Here is a 16615-nt window from a genome sequence, read left to right as displayed (position 1 = left end):
CTGGAACAAGAAACGAGGATGAGAGTACATGTTCAAGCTCAAGACATGCAGAAGGCGTGCACTTCTTACAGCTAATTAGATAACGAGCCTCAATTAGAGATCAATAAATGCATTTTATTTGCACAGAGTAATGTTTCCTAATGCTTAGTGATTTTGCATATTTCTTCTGTGCAAATAAAGATGGCAAACGAAAGTAAAGTGTAAGTAAATACCATCACTAGTGTACAAATTTCACAAATACAGAATACTCTCTTTGATAATTATCAATTTAGTAACCTGCCTGATCACTTCTCGGCCTTTTGGCTAAGATCAAGTGTAGTAACCTGACTTACGCTATCTTTCTCTAAAAATAGTATTGTAATTGAATTATGAAAAACTTTATCTTTCATAGATTTTAAAAGTCCAGAAATTTAATATTTAAAAATATTTAAATTTAAAAATTCAAAATAAAGATGAAAAGAATATGTGAATTTTTAAATGTATTTATTTGAAACTATGATATTAATTTTTTTTTGTAGAGACAGAGTCTCACTTTATGGCCCTCGGCAGAGTGCCGTGGCCTCACACAGCTCACAGCTCACAGCAACCTCCAACTCCTGGGCTTAAGCGATTCTCTTGCCTCAGCCTCCCAAGTAGCTGGGACTACAGGCGCCCGCCACAAGGCCCGGCTATTTTTTGGTTGCAGTTTGGCCGGGGCCGGGTTTGAACCCGCCACCCTTGGTATATGGGGCCGGCGCCCTACTCACTGAGCCACAGGTGCCGCCCTAAACTATGATTTTAATTGATGCTTCTTATTCAACTTTTAAAAAGAGTTACCCTGGACCAAAAATATAGCATGTCAGGCGGCGCGTATGGCTCAGTGAGTAGGGCACTGGCCCCATATACTGAAGGTAGCAGGTTCAAACCCGGCTCTGGCCAAACTGCAACAAAAAATAGCTGAGCACTGTGGTGGGCACCTGTAGTTCCAGCTACTCAGGAGACTGGAGGCAAGAGAATCACTTAAGCCCAAGAGCTGGAGGTTGCTGTGAGCTGTGACACCACAGCACTCTACCGAGGGTGACAGCGAGACTCTGTCAAAAAAAAAAAATAATATACATATATATATATATAGCATGCAATACTGTATGCTAATTTGGAAAGTTGAAAGAGGGCATACCTATCATTTTGAGAGTTGATAAATGATATCAGATACACTCCAAAGTTATTTCTGTCAGGAAATGAAATACCAAGATTTTTTTTTTCAATAAAATAACCCTGGGAAAACTGTGTAATTTAAATATCCCACTTAATTATATTTGTGGAAGGACCTCTGGTAATTTTAGTGCTTCAGCTAAAGTCATGTTTTCATTTAGAGGAAATAACCTTAGTTGTTAGAACATGAATTATGGAATGAAATATACTGGACCACCTACTGTTTATATATTGAAACCCTATAAACTCTAACTAAAATTCATCTATTTCATCAATAGCAAAATTTAATTTCAGACTCATAAAATCAAAAGTTAACTGTAATATTATAGACTTCATCAGCTATAATTTGCCTACAGAGCTCCACCGTTAACAAAATATTGTATCTAAGATATATTACAAATACATTAGCATTTTGTTTAGTAGGAGCAAGAAAATTCTCCCCACTGATAGGAAACCATAAGTTCGCTCTAACCAGGCTAATTTTGTACAGTGAAGTGATCACCTCGTAGATTTAGAATTTACCACATTCAGTGTAGGGAATGAGGACAATCAGTTTAATGCAGTGATTATAATGTTGATACCGAGACTGTTTTGGTTGAAGCAACAGATGACCATACACAAAATCTTTTGATTATTTAAGAGTTAATATCAAGGAAAAAATTATTTGTTATGTTGTAACCATTATGCCACTAGAAATAAAAGTTTGAAGAGTATAGAAGCAGAAGTTAAAAAGGAATTTTTCCCTTCTATTACATTTTATAGACTCAATAGATTTGAAGATATTGTAGTAGTGGTTGGAGTTAGGTCATAAACTTTAGGTATGATTTTTTTGTGATAAACTTATTGTTGCAAAATCTGAAGGGGGTACGAAGGTTTAGATTACATGGATTTCTTTAGTAATGCTTGAGCCCCAACTACAGATGTGCCCATTGCACAAATATGTTCATTTTACTCATTAGGTAGATTTTGGCCCTTCCTGGCCTAAAATCAGTAAGGCCGAAGTTATACAATCTAAATAAAAACTTTAAAGAGGTTACATTTCAAACATAACTATAAAGCCTTAGAAATCACATGAAATCATAATTTGATTTATTGCCTGTGATCCAGAAATCAAAATTATGCAACTGTTGTTTTTGGACTTCTTAATAAAAGACATTCTAACTGGGGTAAGGTGATTTCTCTTTATGGTTTTAATTTGCATTTCCCTGATGACTAATGATGCTGAGCATGTTTTCATGCTTATTGTCATTTGTTTTCTTCTTTTGAGAAGCTTCTGTTTATGTCTTTTGCCCACTTTTTAATAGGGTTATATGATTTTTTTTCCCTTGCTTATTTCTTTGTGTTCTTATTACAGTGTGGATATTGACCCTTAATTGGAAGTGATGCTTGGGTGGATGCAGAGAGAAAGAAAACCCATATACACAGTTGGTGAGACTGCAAATTGGTATAACCTTTATAGAAAATAGTATGGGGAGGCTTCAAAGTGCTAAAAGTAGACCTTCCATTCAATGAAGCAATCTCACTATTAAGAAAGGAAGAATTTTCTCACTGGGGTTAGATGATATGTCAGGGTTGTGTTGATTTGCATTTCTCTAATATGTAGAGATGATGAACATTTTTTCATGTGTTTGTTAACCATTCGTCTGTCATCTTTAGAGAAAGTTCTATTCATGTCTCTTGCCCATTGATATATGGGATCCTTGGCTTTTTTCATGTGGATTAATTTGAGTTCTCTATAGATCCTAGTTATCAAGCTTTTGTCTGATTGAAAATATGCAAATATCCTTTCCCATTGTGTAGGTTGTCTCTTTGCTTTGGTTATTGTCTCCTTAGCTGACAGAAGCTTTTCAGTTTCATGAAGTCCCATTTGTTTATTTTTGTTGTTGTTGCAATTGCCATGGCAGTCTTCTTCATGAAGTCTTTCCCCAGGCCAATATCTTACAGTGTTTTTCCTATGCTTTCTTTGAGGACTTTTATTGTTTCATGCCTTAAATTTAAGTCCTTTATCCATCTTGAATCAATTTTTGTGAGTGGGGAATGGTGTGAGTCCAGTTTCAGTCTTTTACATGTAGACATCCAGTTCTCCCAACACCATTTATTGAATAGGGAGTCTTTCCCCCAAGGTATGTTCTTGTTTGGTTTATCGAAGATTAGGTGGTTGTAAGATGTTAGTTTCATTTCTTGGTTTTCAATTCGATTCCAAGTGTCTATGTCTCTGTTTTTGTGCCAGTACCATGCTGTCTTGACCACTATGGCTTTGTAGTACAGACTAAAGTCTGGTATGCTGATGCCCCCAGCTTTATTTTTATTACTAAGAACTGCCTTAGCTATACGGGGTTTTTTCCAGTTCCATACAAAATGCAGAATCATTTTCTCCAAATCTTGAAAGTACAAGGTTGGTATTTTGATAGGAATGGCATTGAATAGGTAGATAGCTTTGGGAAGTATAGACATTTTAACAATGTTGATTCTTCCCATCCATGAGCGTGGTATGGTCTTCCATTTGTCAATATCCTCTGCTATTTCCTTTCTGAGGATTTCATAATTTTCTTTATAGAGGTCCTTCACCTCCTTTGTTAGGTATATTCCCACATCACAAAATCTCAAAACTGCAGATGCTGGCGTGGATGTGGAGAGAAGGGAACACTTTTACACTGCTGGTGGGACAGCAAACTAGTACAACCTTTCTGGAAGGAAGTATGGAGAAACCTCAAAGCACTCAAGCTAGACCTCCCATTTGATCCTGCAATCCCATTACTGGGCATCTACCCAGAAGGAAAAAAATCCTTTTATCATAAGGACACTTGTACTAGACTGTTTATTGCAGCTCAATTTACAATCACCAAAATGTGGAAACAGCCTAAATGCCCACCAACCCAGGAATGGATTAACAAACTGTGGTATATGTATACCATGGAATACTATTCAGCTATTAAAAAAAAATGGAGACTTTACATCCTTCGTATTAACCTGGATGGAAGTGGAAGACATTATTCTTAGTAAAGCATCACAAGAATGGAGAAGCGTGAATCCTATATACTCAATTTTGATATGAGGACAATTAATGACAATTAAGGTTATGTGGGGGGGGGGAGGAAAAGCAGAAAGAGGGACGGAGGGAGGGGTGTGGGGCCTTGGTGTGTGCCACACTTTATGGGGGCAAGACATGATTGCAAGAGGGACATTGCCTAACAATTGCAATCAATGTAACCTGGCTTATTGTACCCTCAATGAATCCTCAACAATAAAAAAAAAAAAAAAGAAAGAAAGGAGGACTTTTAACAAAAATACATGTGGGTCTGAGCTTGGTGACTCATGCCTGTAATCCTAGCACTCTGGGAGGCCAAGGCAGGTGGATCACATGAGCTCAGGAGCTGGAGATCAGCCTGAGCAAAAGCGATACCCCCATCTTTTTTTTATTATTATTTATTTTTTTTCATGATATCAACAATCACTTTAATCTGACCAATTGCAAGACAGAAAGTGTCAGAGCAGGTTTTTATTTTTATTTTTTTATTATTTTATTTTATTTTATTTTTTATTAAATCATAGCTGTGTACATTGATATGATCATGGGGCATCATTCACTAGCTTCCCATCTTTAAAAATAGCCAGACATTGTGGTAAGCACCTGTAGGTCCCAACTACTTGGGATGCGGAGGCAAGAGGATCATTTGAGCCCAAGAGTTTGAAGTTGCTGTTAGCTGTGATTCTACAGCACTCCACCCAGGGGGACAAAATGAGACTCTGTCTCAAAAAACTAAACTAAAATAAAATAAACAACATAAAAATGTAAAAAAGACTCATGGACTCAAATTTTTTATTGCAGTTCAATTTAAAATTGCAAAGATGTGGAATCAATCCAAGTGCCCATCAATACATGAGCATATTAATAAAGTGTGGTATGTGTATATGGTAGAGTACTACTAAGCCTTTAAAAAGATGATTTTATACCTTTTGCAACAATCTGGATTGAACTAGAGACTATTCTCTTAAGTGAAGTATCTCAAGAATGGAGAAACAAACACCACATGTACTCACTATTAAATTGGAATTAACCCATGAGCACACATGTGCACGGGGGAGTAAAACCCACTGGGAATCAACCAGATTGGTGCGGAAGGCTAGGAAGGGCCAAAATCTCCCTAATGAGTAAAATGAACATATTTGCATAATGGGCACACCTGTAGTTGGGGCTCAAGCATTACTAAAACAATCCATGTAATCTAAATCTCTGTATCCTCTTCAGATTTTGCAACAACAACAAAAAAAAATTACAAAGAAATGTAAATAATGGATTAAAATTTATATATTCTGAGACTTTTTGAATGAAAGAAAAACACAAAACATATTTAAAATCAATATGGTAAGATTCCAGAAATGACTAAAACTTATGATTTCATAAAACAGCCAAGTTTTTAAAGTATTCATCTGATTTCTGCCCAAATCAAGTGTGTGCTCCTGAACAAAATGTCCCTATGTCTTACTATCTTAATCTTCAAAGAACGTTTTTTTGATCATGATTTATAAAGTGTTTTTAACTATAAAACACGTGCATATAAAGAGAAAATTGAAGAACAGCTTTTTAAGGGTATTATGCCATATTATTTATTTCAAGTGGAAAATCATGTTATTGGCTTTACTATCTGGAATGAGGAAGCAAATAATCTCAGCAGTAGCTTACTTGCCACCTTCTTTAATGTAAAATGCCATTATTGTGTGTCTTGCCTTTTTACTTTTTAAAACCACAATTTCCATCAATACTATTAGCTCAGCAAGAGATGCTCATGTTAACTGGTTGTTTCCTATCCATCTGACTCCCCAGAGAAGCAATGCAGGCAGCTTATTAGTAGAGTCTATTTAGAAAAAACATGACCTAGCTGAGGAATAGTGAAAAGGGACAGAAAAGTTCACTGAATCCTTGCCAATCCCACTACTTCTCCCATGTCAATGTCTCATAAAAAATTGTTTTAGAACAAAAGAAATATTTATTTTATTTATATAATGTGTAAACTATACAAAAAAGTGGAAAAGTTTATCCTGGGAAATATTTGATATATTTTGACGGGTATATACACCTGTGAAACCCCCACTGCAATCAAGATGCATAATATTTCCATCATCACAAAAAGTTTTCTCATGTAATCCATCTCCCCTTTGTAGCTCAGCCCCAGACAACCATTGATCTGAGGTAAATGGAATGTATCAGAAACATTTTTGCTCATCCTTTGGTTTACTTTTGTGTTTTCTTAATATTATATTTTGAATTTTGTTTTATTTCGATGAAGTTCAGCTTACATATCTTTGTATATATTTTGTTTTGTGTCCTATCTAAGCAATCTTTGTCTATTTTACAATGGCAAAAATTTCTTTCTATGGTTTTTCTTGGAATTTCTGGAATTTTAGTTTTCCAATTAAAGTACTTCATTTGCTTCCAGGGAATTTTTGTGCATGGCATGAGGTAAGGTTAAATGTTCATTATTCCCCCCCTACACACACACACACAATGTGGTTATGTCTCTTTGTTTGTTTGTTTGTTTTGTTAATCAGAAACAGATGAGGTTTGAACCTGGTCTGCAGGGGTTGCCCAACCACTGAGCACAGTGCCCAGCTTATGTCTCTAGTATAGAACTATTGGTTGAAAAATCTTTTTTACTTAATGAATTTGTCTTGAAATTTTTATAAAAACCAATTGACAATATATCGGGTGGCCATAAAGATCATGTGCAATTTAAAATTACACATGAACTTTATGGCCACCCTGTATATGTAGGTCCATTTATAGATTTTGCACACTGTTTCCTTGATCTCTGTGTCTATTCTTTTGCTAATACTACTCATTCTTGGTTACTAAAGATTTAACCTATAAAAATTATAGGACAACCTGATGTGGAGTAAATCTTCACATCAGGTTGTCCTATAATTTTTCTCTTCCTTTTAAACCTTGCTTTAGCTATTCTACATTTTTTGCACTTTCTTTTACAGTCTTGAATCAGAATGACAATTTCTGCAATAAATGTCCTTGGGATATTTTGAAGATTTCAATTACAGTAAAATTACCAGCTTAGTAATATTTAGCCCAATATGTGAATGTGTAATATTACTGATATCATCTGTAATTTCTCTCAGCAAAGTTGTGATTTTCAGTATGTCTTGTGAATCTTTTGTTAAATTTATTTTTGTATTTTATGGTTTTGATGCTGCCATATACATTATTTTATTTCCCAACTTTTTGCTGCTAGTATATGAAAATATCATTCATCAATTATATTGACTTTATGCCATGAAACCTTGATAAATTCACTTACTCGTTCCAGTTGTTTGTATATTCCTTAGGAATTCCTCTGAAATGATCCCATCATGTCTGCCCAGAAACAGTTTACTTCCTCTTTTTGAATTTTTACTTATTTCCTTAATTTTTGTCATTGCAGTGACTGAGACTTCCAGTACAATGCTGAAAAGAAGTGAGGACACTCATCCTTGTCTTGTTTCTAGTCTCGTGGGGCAGCATTTAAAACATCCCTGAATTCACCAGAATAAATACAATGCATATATATATATGTTGTGTATGTACACACATATAATATATAATGCATAATATATTGTATTTATAATTAGTCTGTATAATAAAAATTATATATTTGATTTATATAATAGTGCTATAATTATTATATAACATAGATATGGACTATTAGAAATTGACTCAAGTGATTATGAAGGCTGGCAAGCCTAAAATCTACAAGGTGGGACACCTGGCTGGAGGCCCTGGAAAGACAATGCTGCAGTTCCAGTTGGAAGGTTGGCTGGTGGGAGGACCAGAACTGATTTTATAGTTCAAGTCCAAAGGCAGTCTTCTGTAGAACCAAGAAGAATGATGTTGCAGACAAAACCCAAAGATACTCTCCAGACAATCCTCTCTTTCTTGGGGGAGGCTGGTCTTTCTTGTTTTCTTCATGCCTTTAACTGATTGGATGAGGCCCACTCACCAATGGGGAACAGTTTGTATTCCTCAAAATCCACCAATTTAAGCACTAATCTCCTTTAAAATTATCTTAAAATTACCTTTGCCTTTGCCCTTCAAAACATTCAGGATGACGTTTGACGAAATGTTGGGCACCCCATGGCCCAGCCAAGTTGACACATAAAATTAACCATTCTGAACTCCATTCATTATGATGTTAGCAGGAGACTTTGTACATGCCTATCACAGATCGAGAATGTTCCTATCTATTCCTACAAGGGAAAAGTGTTTACTAAAGATGAATATTAAAAATATCAAATATTTTTCTTATTCTTTTGAAAGAATAATGTGGTTTCTATCCTTCATTATGATATATTGTAATAGAATGATTGATTTGAATATTAAAACAAATTTCTTTCCAAGGATAAATACTACAGATTAGGGTCTATTATCTTTTAACTTAGTTTTGTATTTGATTTACTAATATTTTCTTAATGGCTACTATATATTATCATATGAAAAATTAATCTATAATTTTCTCTTCTTTGTAATGTCCTTTTCAGGTTTTGGCATTAGGATTATGCTAGTCCAGTAAAACGAGTTGGAAAGTATTCTCTTCTCCTTTCTTATATTGTTTATGAACAATTCCTTGAATATGTAATAAGCCAACAATGAAATCATAGAGCTCACAATTTATTTTATGGGAAAGCTTTAAAGAATAAATAAAATTTCTATAACTTATTCAGGTCTTGTTTAATTCCTCTCAGCAATGTTCCAAAACTTTCACTGGCATGGTCTTTAAAATATTTTGTTAATTATTTGCTTAATTAAAATTTCATATTTTATATTTTATTTTGTACAATTTTTTGCTTAAATTCCTTTAAGAAATTTGTTCATTTCAGATAAGCTCTTGACTCTCTTGATATATACATTTAAAAACATATGATGTAGGGCGGTGCCTGTGGCTCCATGAGTAGGGCGCCGGCCCCATATGCCGAGGGTGGCGGGTTCAAACCCAGCCCCGGCCAAATAGCCGGGTGTTGTGGCGGGTGCCTGTAGTCCCAGCTACTCGGGAGGCTAAGACAAGAGAATTGCGTAAGCCCAAGAGTTAGAAGTTGCTGTGAGCCATGTGATGCCACGGCACTCTACCCAAGGGCAGTAAAGTGAGACTCTGTCTCTACAAAAAACAAAAAAACATATGATGTAAATTATTTGATGAATTGTTACCCCTTAAAATTATATAAATTTTTCCTGAATTCCTGAAATTTTTTTATGACCTTGTAAGAGTTATCACCATTTTATTAGTGTACTTCTCTGATAAATTCCTAATGGCTTTTATTGAATTTAGAAATCTCCAAAAGCTATTTTTCTGACAACACTTTCATGAACACTTAACACAGTGTAAATAGAAATATCCTTATCAGTGTTTTATACCCATTTTTAAATCTTATAATTATTTGAATCACGAAATTACTAAATGTTTAACACCTGAGAGAAGATTTCCAGAGAATTGAATATATGTAAACTTGCCCTTCTGTTTTCCTCACTAAAATGTTCTATTCTGTGAAACATATTTTTATGCCTAATTAACATGCTTGGCTCAATAGGCTTAAACATCTATTTACCCATGTTTGATGAAAAATAAAGGACGGAGGTGGGGTACACAGACAGAGCATTAGAATTCATAACAAAATTAGATTCCAATTAACCTTAATATAAACGATGAAATAATTAACACATGTAACTAGAAAATATATAAAATTCCTTGCATTTGTCTGCTTCTTGTCTTTGTCAAGTAAAGTACTTAGAAATGATATTAGCTATATTTATTTTTAGATTTTCACGGCATCAATACTTTGAAGTTAAGTGAGGCAAACCATTCTGTTTCAAATTTCTTAAACTGAAACACTATATTGCTTCCCATACGCTCCTTTCTGAGAAGATGAGAGCAAACATTTTGAAGAAAATAATTCTGATGCACACACACAGGATTTCAAGAAATATCTTCACAAATGTCCTATTCATACTAAAATTTGCAAAAGCAACTCTTCAGAAGAGACTTCTATCATTTTCAGAGTTACATTAATATTGATGCTACTATGATAATATTTAAATAAATAAAGCAGGTTCTCAGCTAGGAGTGTCCTTTTTCCTTTTCCTTATCAAATCAGAACATGGACAGACTTTCCCCCTACCCTCTTTTCTTCATCAGAACAGAAATGAAATCACTAATGGCTGTTTCTTAAAAAACTGTCAGTGGAGCTTCCATTTGATCTCTAGATACTTTTAGATATCTACCCAGAAGTTAAAAAAAAAATCATTTTACCATAAGGACATTTGCATTAAAATGTTTATCACAGCTCAATTCACAGTTGCCAAGATGTGAAATGCTCTCAAGTGTGCACCAACCCATGAATGGATTAATAAACTGTGGGATATATATACCATGGAGTACTATTCCATACAAAAGATGGAAACTTTACATCTTTTGCATTTACCTGGATGAAGGTGAAGAACTCAATCCTTAGTGAAGTATCACAAGAATAGAAAAACAAGTATACAATGTACTCAATACTAATACAAAACTAGTAGAAGAACAACTACCTGCCCACAAGAGAGAAAAACTCAATTAAACTCAAGTGGGGAGGAGGGAGGATGAGGAAGATTGGTAAACACTCACCTAATGGGCACAATGTCAGGATATGTGGCATAACTCCTGGGTGAAGGGCTCAACTACAACTTGGACTTTACCTAACAAATGTAAGCAATGTAACCTAATCATTCACACCCTCATATTAATTTGAAATAAAAAAATAAGTATCAGAGGAGATACCTTGAATCACTAATGAGTGTACTACTGTCCTAGGAAAAATGTCTATATCAAAAGTATTTTTTCCCCGATAACCTCAAAGAATCCAATCTTAGTATAACAAGATAGAGCTTTCTATTTGCAGCTCATCAGGGACATTTGCTGATAATCAAAAGAACAAAGTGAACCCTCAACCCCATCTTTGACGTATCATGTTGCTTTGGATCCAAAGTAGCTCTATTTGTGTCTAGACTATAGAAACCTCTTTAAGAGTTGCATTTGTTCTCAGCACATCCTCTAATCAAAAGTTTCATGCCAATTTTCTCTTAAAATTTTATTTTGCTATTCTGATACTTATTTTTAAGCATCTTTACTAAGATACATAACTTCCATGTTTTAAAATTAATGCATTTGAAGCCTAAAATTCAATAGTTTGTAGCACTCTCTTGGAATTGTGCACCCATCACCACAATCTAAATAGTAAACATTTTAACCACCCCCCAAAGTAACCTCCTATTTCTTATCATTCCCACCCCGATTAGCCTCCCTGCACCTTCACAGCATAGCTCGAAGCAATCATCAAACTATTTTTAGTGTCTACAAATTTGCTTATATGGGAAATGATATAAAACACAATTACACAATGGGTAGTCTTTCGTGTCTGGCTTCTTTCACTCGGCATAATACTTTTGACGTTCTTCCATGGTGTAACATACATTATGACTTCATTCCATTTTGTGGACAAATGATATTCTATTGTATGGCTATGCCACATTTTAGTTATACATTTATCTGTTGATAAACACTAAATATTTTCCCAACTATTTTGTTATCATGAGCAAAGTTGCTTGAAATATTCACAAACAAGTTTTCACGTGGATATACATTTTTGTTTCCCTTGGGTACATACCTGGAGGTGAAATTGCAGGAACATAGAGCAGCTCGATGGTTAACATTTTGAGGTCCTGAATTTTGTTTTACAAAGTGGATGTCCCATTTTAATTCTCACTAGTCATGTACCAGGATTCCAATTTTTCCATATTCTCCATATTCTCATTCCATATTTTCATAACAATAAAAAGACATGTTCTTGTCTTTTTAATCATAGTCATCATGGCATAGCCCTCTCTATGTACTTCCACTTCCATCATTTATTTGTGAACCATCACAGGCTTTAATCCTTTTATCGCTGTATCTATTACATTTAGAACTATAATTATATTTTTTTATGTGTGTGAGTATAAGAAGGATATCAAACTTAATTATTTTGCATATGGATATTCAATTGTCCTAGTACTATTGTTGAAAAGACTATTCTTTCTTTATTTTACTGTTTTGGCACTCTTTTCAAAATAATCTTTTTCATTTTAATTCACAGAATTATTTTTATTGTAACGAATACATAATAGTTATATGCATCTATTGGGTGCATGTGATATTTAGATACAAGCAGACAGAGCTTATGATATCAAATCAGAGGAATTGGGATGAATTTCTACCATCACAAACATTTATCATTTTTTTTTTTGTACTGGGAACATTCCAAGTACAGTCTTCCAGTTATTTAAAATATACAATAAATTATTAAGTATAGTTTCCCTATTGTGCTACCAAACATTGGATCTTATTTCTTCAGTCTATTTTTAAACTCATTAACCAGCTCCTCCTTTTCCCCTCCCTCCCACTACCCTTTTGAGCCTCTGGGAGCCATCATTCTACTTTGTGTCTCCATGAGATCAGTTCTTTTTACATAGGATTAGAGCACGTAATATTTATCTTTCTGCCTTTTTCTTAACATAATGTCCTCTAGTTCTATTTAGAGGACAAATGACTGGATTTTATTATTTTTTATGGCTGAATAATATTCCATTGTGTATATATGCCACATTTTCTATATCCATTAATCCGTCATGGGCACTTGGGTTGATTCCATATCTTGGCTATTGAGCACAGCTTTTTAAAAAAGCATCCAAAAAGAGGCATCCGATACCAGCCAAAGTGCTGGCTACCATGATATCCCCTCTATTACCTTCTTGTCTCCTCACCTTAAAGCCAAAAGTAACATATTCATTTCCAGAAAAGCAGGCCTTATAGATTCTAGAAAACACATTATCTACAATTTGCAAACATCTCCTGTAAATAAAAATTATTTTATTAGAAGGAATCAAGCATACAAACAGGATGGTGCCTGTGGTTCAGTGGGTAGGGTGTTGGCCCTATATACCAATGGTGGCAGGGTTGAACCCAGCCCTGGCCAAACTGCAACAAAAAAATAGCTGGGTGTTCTGGCGGGTGCCTGTAGTCCCAGCTACTCAGGAGGCTGAGGCAAGAGAATCACCTAAGCCCAGGAGTTGGAGGTTGCTGTGAGCTGTGATGCCACAGCACCCTACTGAGGGTGATAAAGTGAGACTCTGTCTCTAAAAAAAACAAAAACCCAAGAAAACCCACACAAACAAATGGAAAAATAAACACCTCTTATGACTAATTGAAGTCTCTGTCTATTGCAAAGCTGAGCATGTGCAGAACATTTGACATTTTGATTTCAATTTAAGCTGAATTTAGTACATGTCAATTTTTAAAGATATTAGATTAATTTTTTCTTGAATCACTGTTCAAGTTACTTTTTACTTCCCCTCATCTTTCTCCACTAGCAAGATTTGCAAAAATCACATCAGTTATTTAATGGCCAAGAGCTCAGCTCTCTGCTTTTTCTTAAATTATCATTGTAATACTTTTTTTTTGCCTATGAAATATTTTGTCTAGTTGCAAGATAGTTTCTCCAGAGAAAAACTGTAGGATTTAATAAACTTTCTATAAGTACCTTCAACTAGAAAATAAAAGACCCAAGAGAAAGTAGCATAGTTCTTTTTTTTTTTTTAAGCTTTATTTTCTTTACACTGCAATATTCTAAGAGGAACATTTTAAGTCCCAATAATAAAGAAACAAACAAAAAAGAAACTAAATACTGCCTGTATGTTCTCCTATAATTTAACAGCAGAAGTGATAAGAATGGTGGGAAGTCTTTTTTCCTTTTCTTGTTATTATATCAGACTCCAAGTCCATTTTCTTTTAAACAGTTTTCAGTCTTAGAAATCCGTTAGTGCAGTCTTAGTTGCCATGTTAGTTGAAATGGCCAGATCTCTAAAAGCCTGACATTTATCATCTAAAGAATGTTAGAAGATTTACAGTAAAATCAGCATTTAAAATATGAAAGATGTGCAGTATCGATTGTGGTGGGAATGGTAAAAAGTTTGCATTTTAAGCAACTTTGTCTGCTTTGAATATCAGCAGATGCCATCAATGAATTCCAAATAGAAACATGTGAGATTTATCCTCTCCTGTGCTTTTCTCTCAACCAACATTATACATTCACTCAGGAGCACTTATGTTCCTGGAACAAGAACAACAAAAATAAAGAGCTCTTGAAATGCAACAGGGAAGGATATTTCTGCCCAGGGAAAAAGAAACGCTTCACATAACTGTGTTTTATTTATGAAGTATATTCTGAAAGTCTTATAATGCTGGCCTTACTACTATAAGAGAATATTTTTATGCAAAAAATTCCACTTAGATTTAAATAAAACAATTTTAAAGTAACTCTTGATATCCAAATATCAATCTTGATGACATATCATTCATTATTTGCAACAAATTTTAAAATAATGTTTTCTCATGATGATTAAAAATATGATGCACATGCTGACTGAATTTAGTGCTATTTCTAATTTAGTATATCTAATAATATATATGGCATGTTAATTTTTTTAACTTAACTAAATTTAACAAATGCACAATACAAATGATCCTAGAACACAAAATCATCAAAATTCACAATTTGGATACTTGGGTAAGACAATGCAGCAACCTAAAATGCAACTTCTTAGACACTATCAATGCCAATATATAAATATGGAATTATGTATTAGTATACCAAATTCTGTCTGATATATTGATTTAAAAAAAAATTTAGCAGCAGTTATAATGATAATATTTCAAAACTTAAACATAATATTTCAAAGAACTTTAAAATACATGCCTGGAAATAAAGAATTTAAGTAGAAAAATTTTTTGTAATAATATTTATAACTAAAAGAGAAAACAAAGAAATCCCCAATAGCACAATGGTTAAGTAAATACTACAGAATAGAATTTTACATAGCTATTAAAATTGTATTTTTTAAGAACACCCAATTATTTAATAAAATATGAATGATAGAAAATGTGAAAATGTCAGATCTACAATTATATACAGTATTATTAGTTGAATTACTTAAAAATTAAAAACATTCATAGAAATAGATTGGACAGAAAAAAAGTATATAGCATTTCCAAGCAATTGCATTATGTTCTTTGCTGTTATGGTCTTCCTTTTCTTTTAATATGCATGCATGACTTTATATATGAAAAAAAAGTTGTTGTCATTTTTTTTCTAATGCCAGAACAGTTAACAGAAATACCAACATCTAGTAAAGCAGTTGGATTGTTAGAAGGAGATATATTGTCATCTTCTCCAGTAAAACTTTAAAAATGAAATAACAGTTGCCATTATGAATAGGTGATGTTGGCTTGTGTCAAGAATCAAGTAGAAAGTTCAGTTTCAAGAAAGAAAGACATTGCATACTATTTCCAAGTCCACTAGACAATTCTAAGGAAACCTAAAGCCAAGTGATTTTATTTATTATATTAAAGACATACACACACACATATACACATATATTTACATTTATTTGTTCATTTATATGTGTGCATATACACACACGTTTACACACATACAGATATGTGTGTATATTAATTTCAGTGAATAAAGTATCCCAACATCCCATATTAGGCTATGCAAAAAAAAAAAAATAGACTGTATCTGCAGAACTTAGTAGAATAAAATTTTCATTTTAAGTGGTGCAAGTGGCTCTATTGTGAAAGATGATTGCATTGGAAATCATTTGCTGAGCAACTGTGATGAACAGGGAGGAATCTTGCCCCGGGCTGACTTCCGGGAAATATGGGAGGCTTGTCTTTTCACTCTAGGCAACATTTCCAAAATTCCCATTCTCTAGCTTTTCTCAAGCTTCTGCTCTACTTTTCCTTCTCAGAATTGTTGGATTCTATTTCACAATCTAAGAACCAACATTTCCAATTACCTTCCTCAGATTTTACTTATATTTTAGTAATGCATCCATTATTTTACTCTAGTACAACCTTTATGGAAAGAGTGAGTCCTCAAGGAAGTGAAAATAAGCCTTCCATTTGATCCTACAATCTCATCACTACATATCTAAAAAGAAAAAAAAAGCCATTTTACTATAAGGACATATGCACTCAGATGTTTATAGCAGCCACATGTGAAAACAACCTAGATGCCCTTTGACACTTGAATGGATTAATAAATGGTGATATCTATCTATCTATCTATATATGTAAATATATTAATGGTGATATATATATGTATTGGTGATATAATATACATATTATATAAATAATGGTGATACATGTAAAGTATTCCATTATATATGTATGGAATATGATATATAAATATGTATATCTATATATCATAGAACACTATTCAAGTATAAAAAAGATGGAGATTTTATATCCTTTGTTATAGCCTGGATGGTTTTGAAGAACACTTACCAGGAACAGAAAGACAGGCGTCACAT

The 16615-nt window shown here is 33.8% G+C and overlaps 1 pseudogene; it reads left to right on the top strand.

Annotated features, from left to right (window-relative positions):
- Positions 1-283: 283 nt before the first annotated feature.
- LOC128568340 (uncharacterized) lies at positions 284-382 on the top strand (annotated as a pseudogene).
- Positions 383-16615: the final 16233 nt, after the last annotated feature.

The sequence above is a fragment of the Nycticebus coucang genome, chromosome 16, assembly GCF_027406575.1.
Source record: "Nycticebus coucang isolate mNycCou1 chromosome 16, mNycCou1.pri, whole genome shotgun sequence".
NCBI classification, from domain to species: Eukaryota; Metazoa; Chordata; class Mammalia; order Primates; family Lorisidae; genus Nycticebus; species Nycticebus coucang.
Note: the sequence above shows the minus strand (reverse complement) of the source record. Positions and strands in the feature narration are given on the sequence as shown.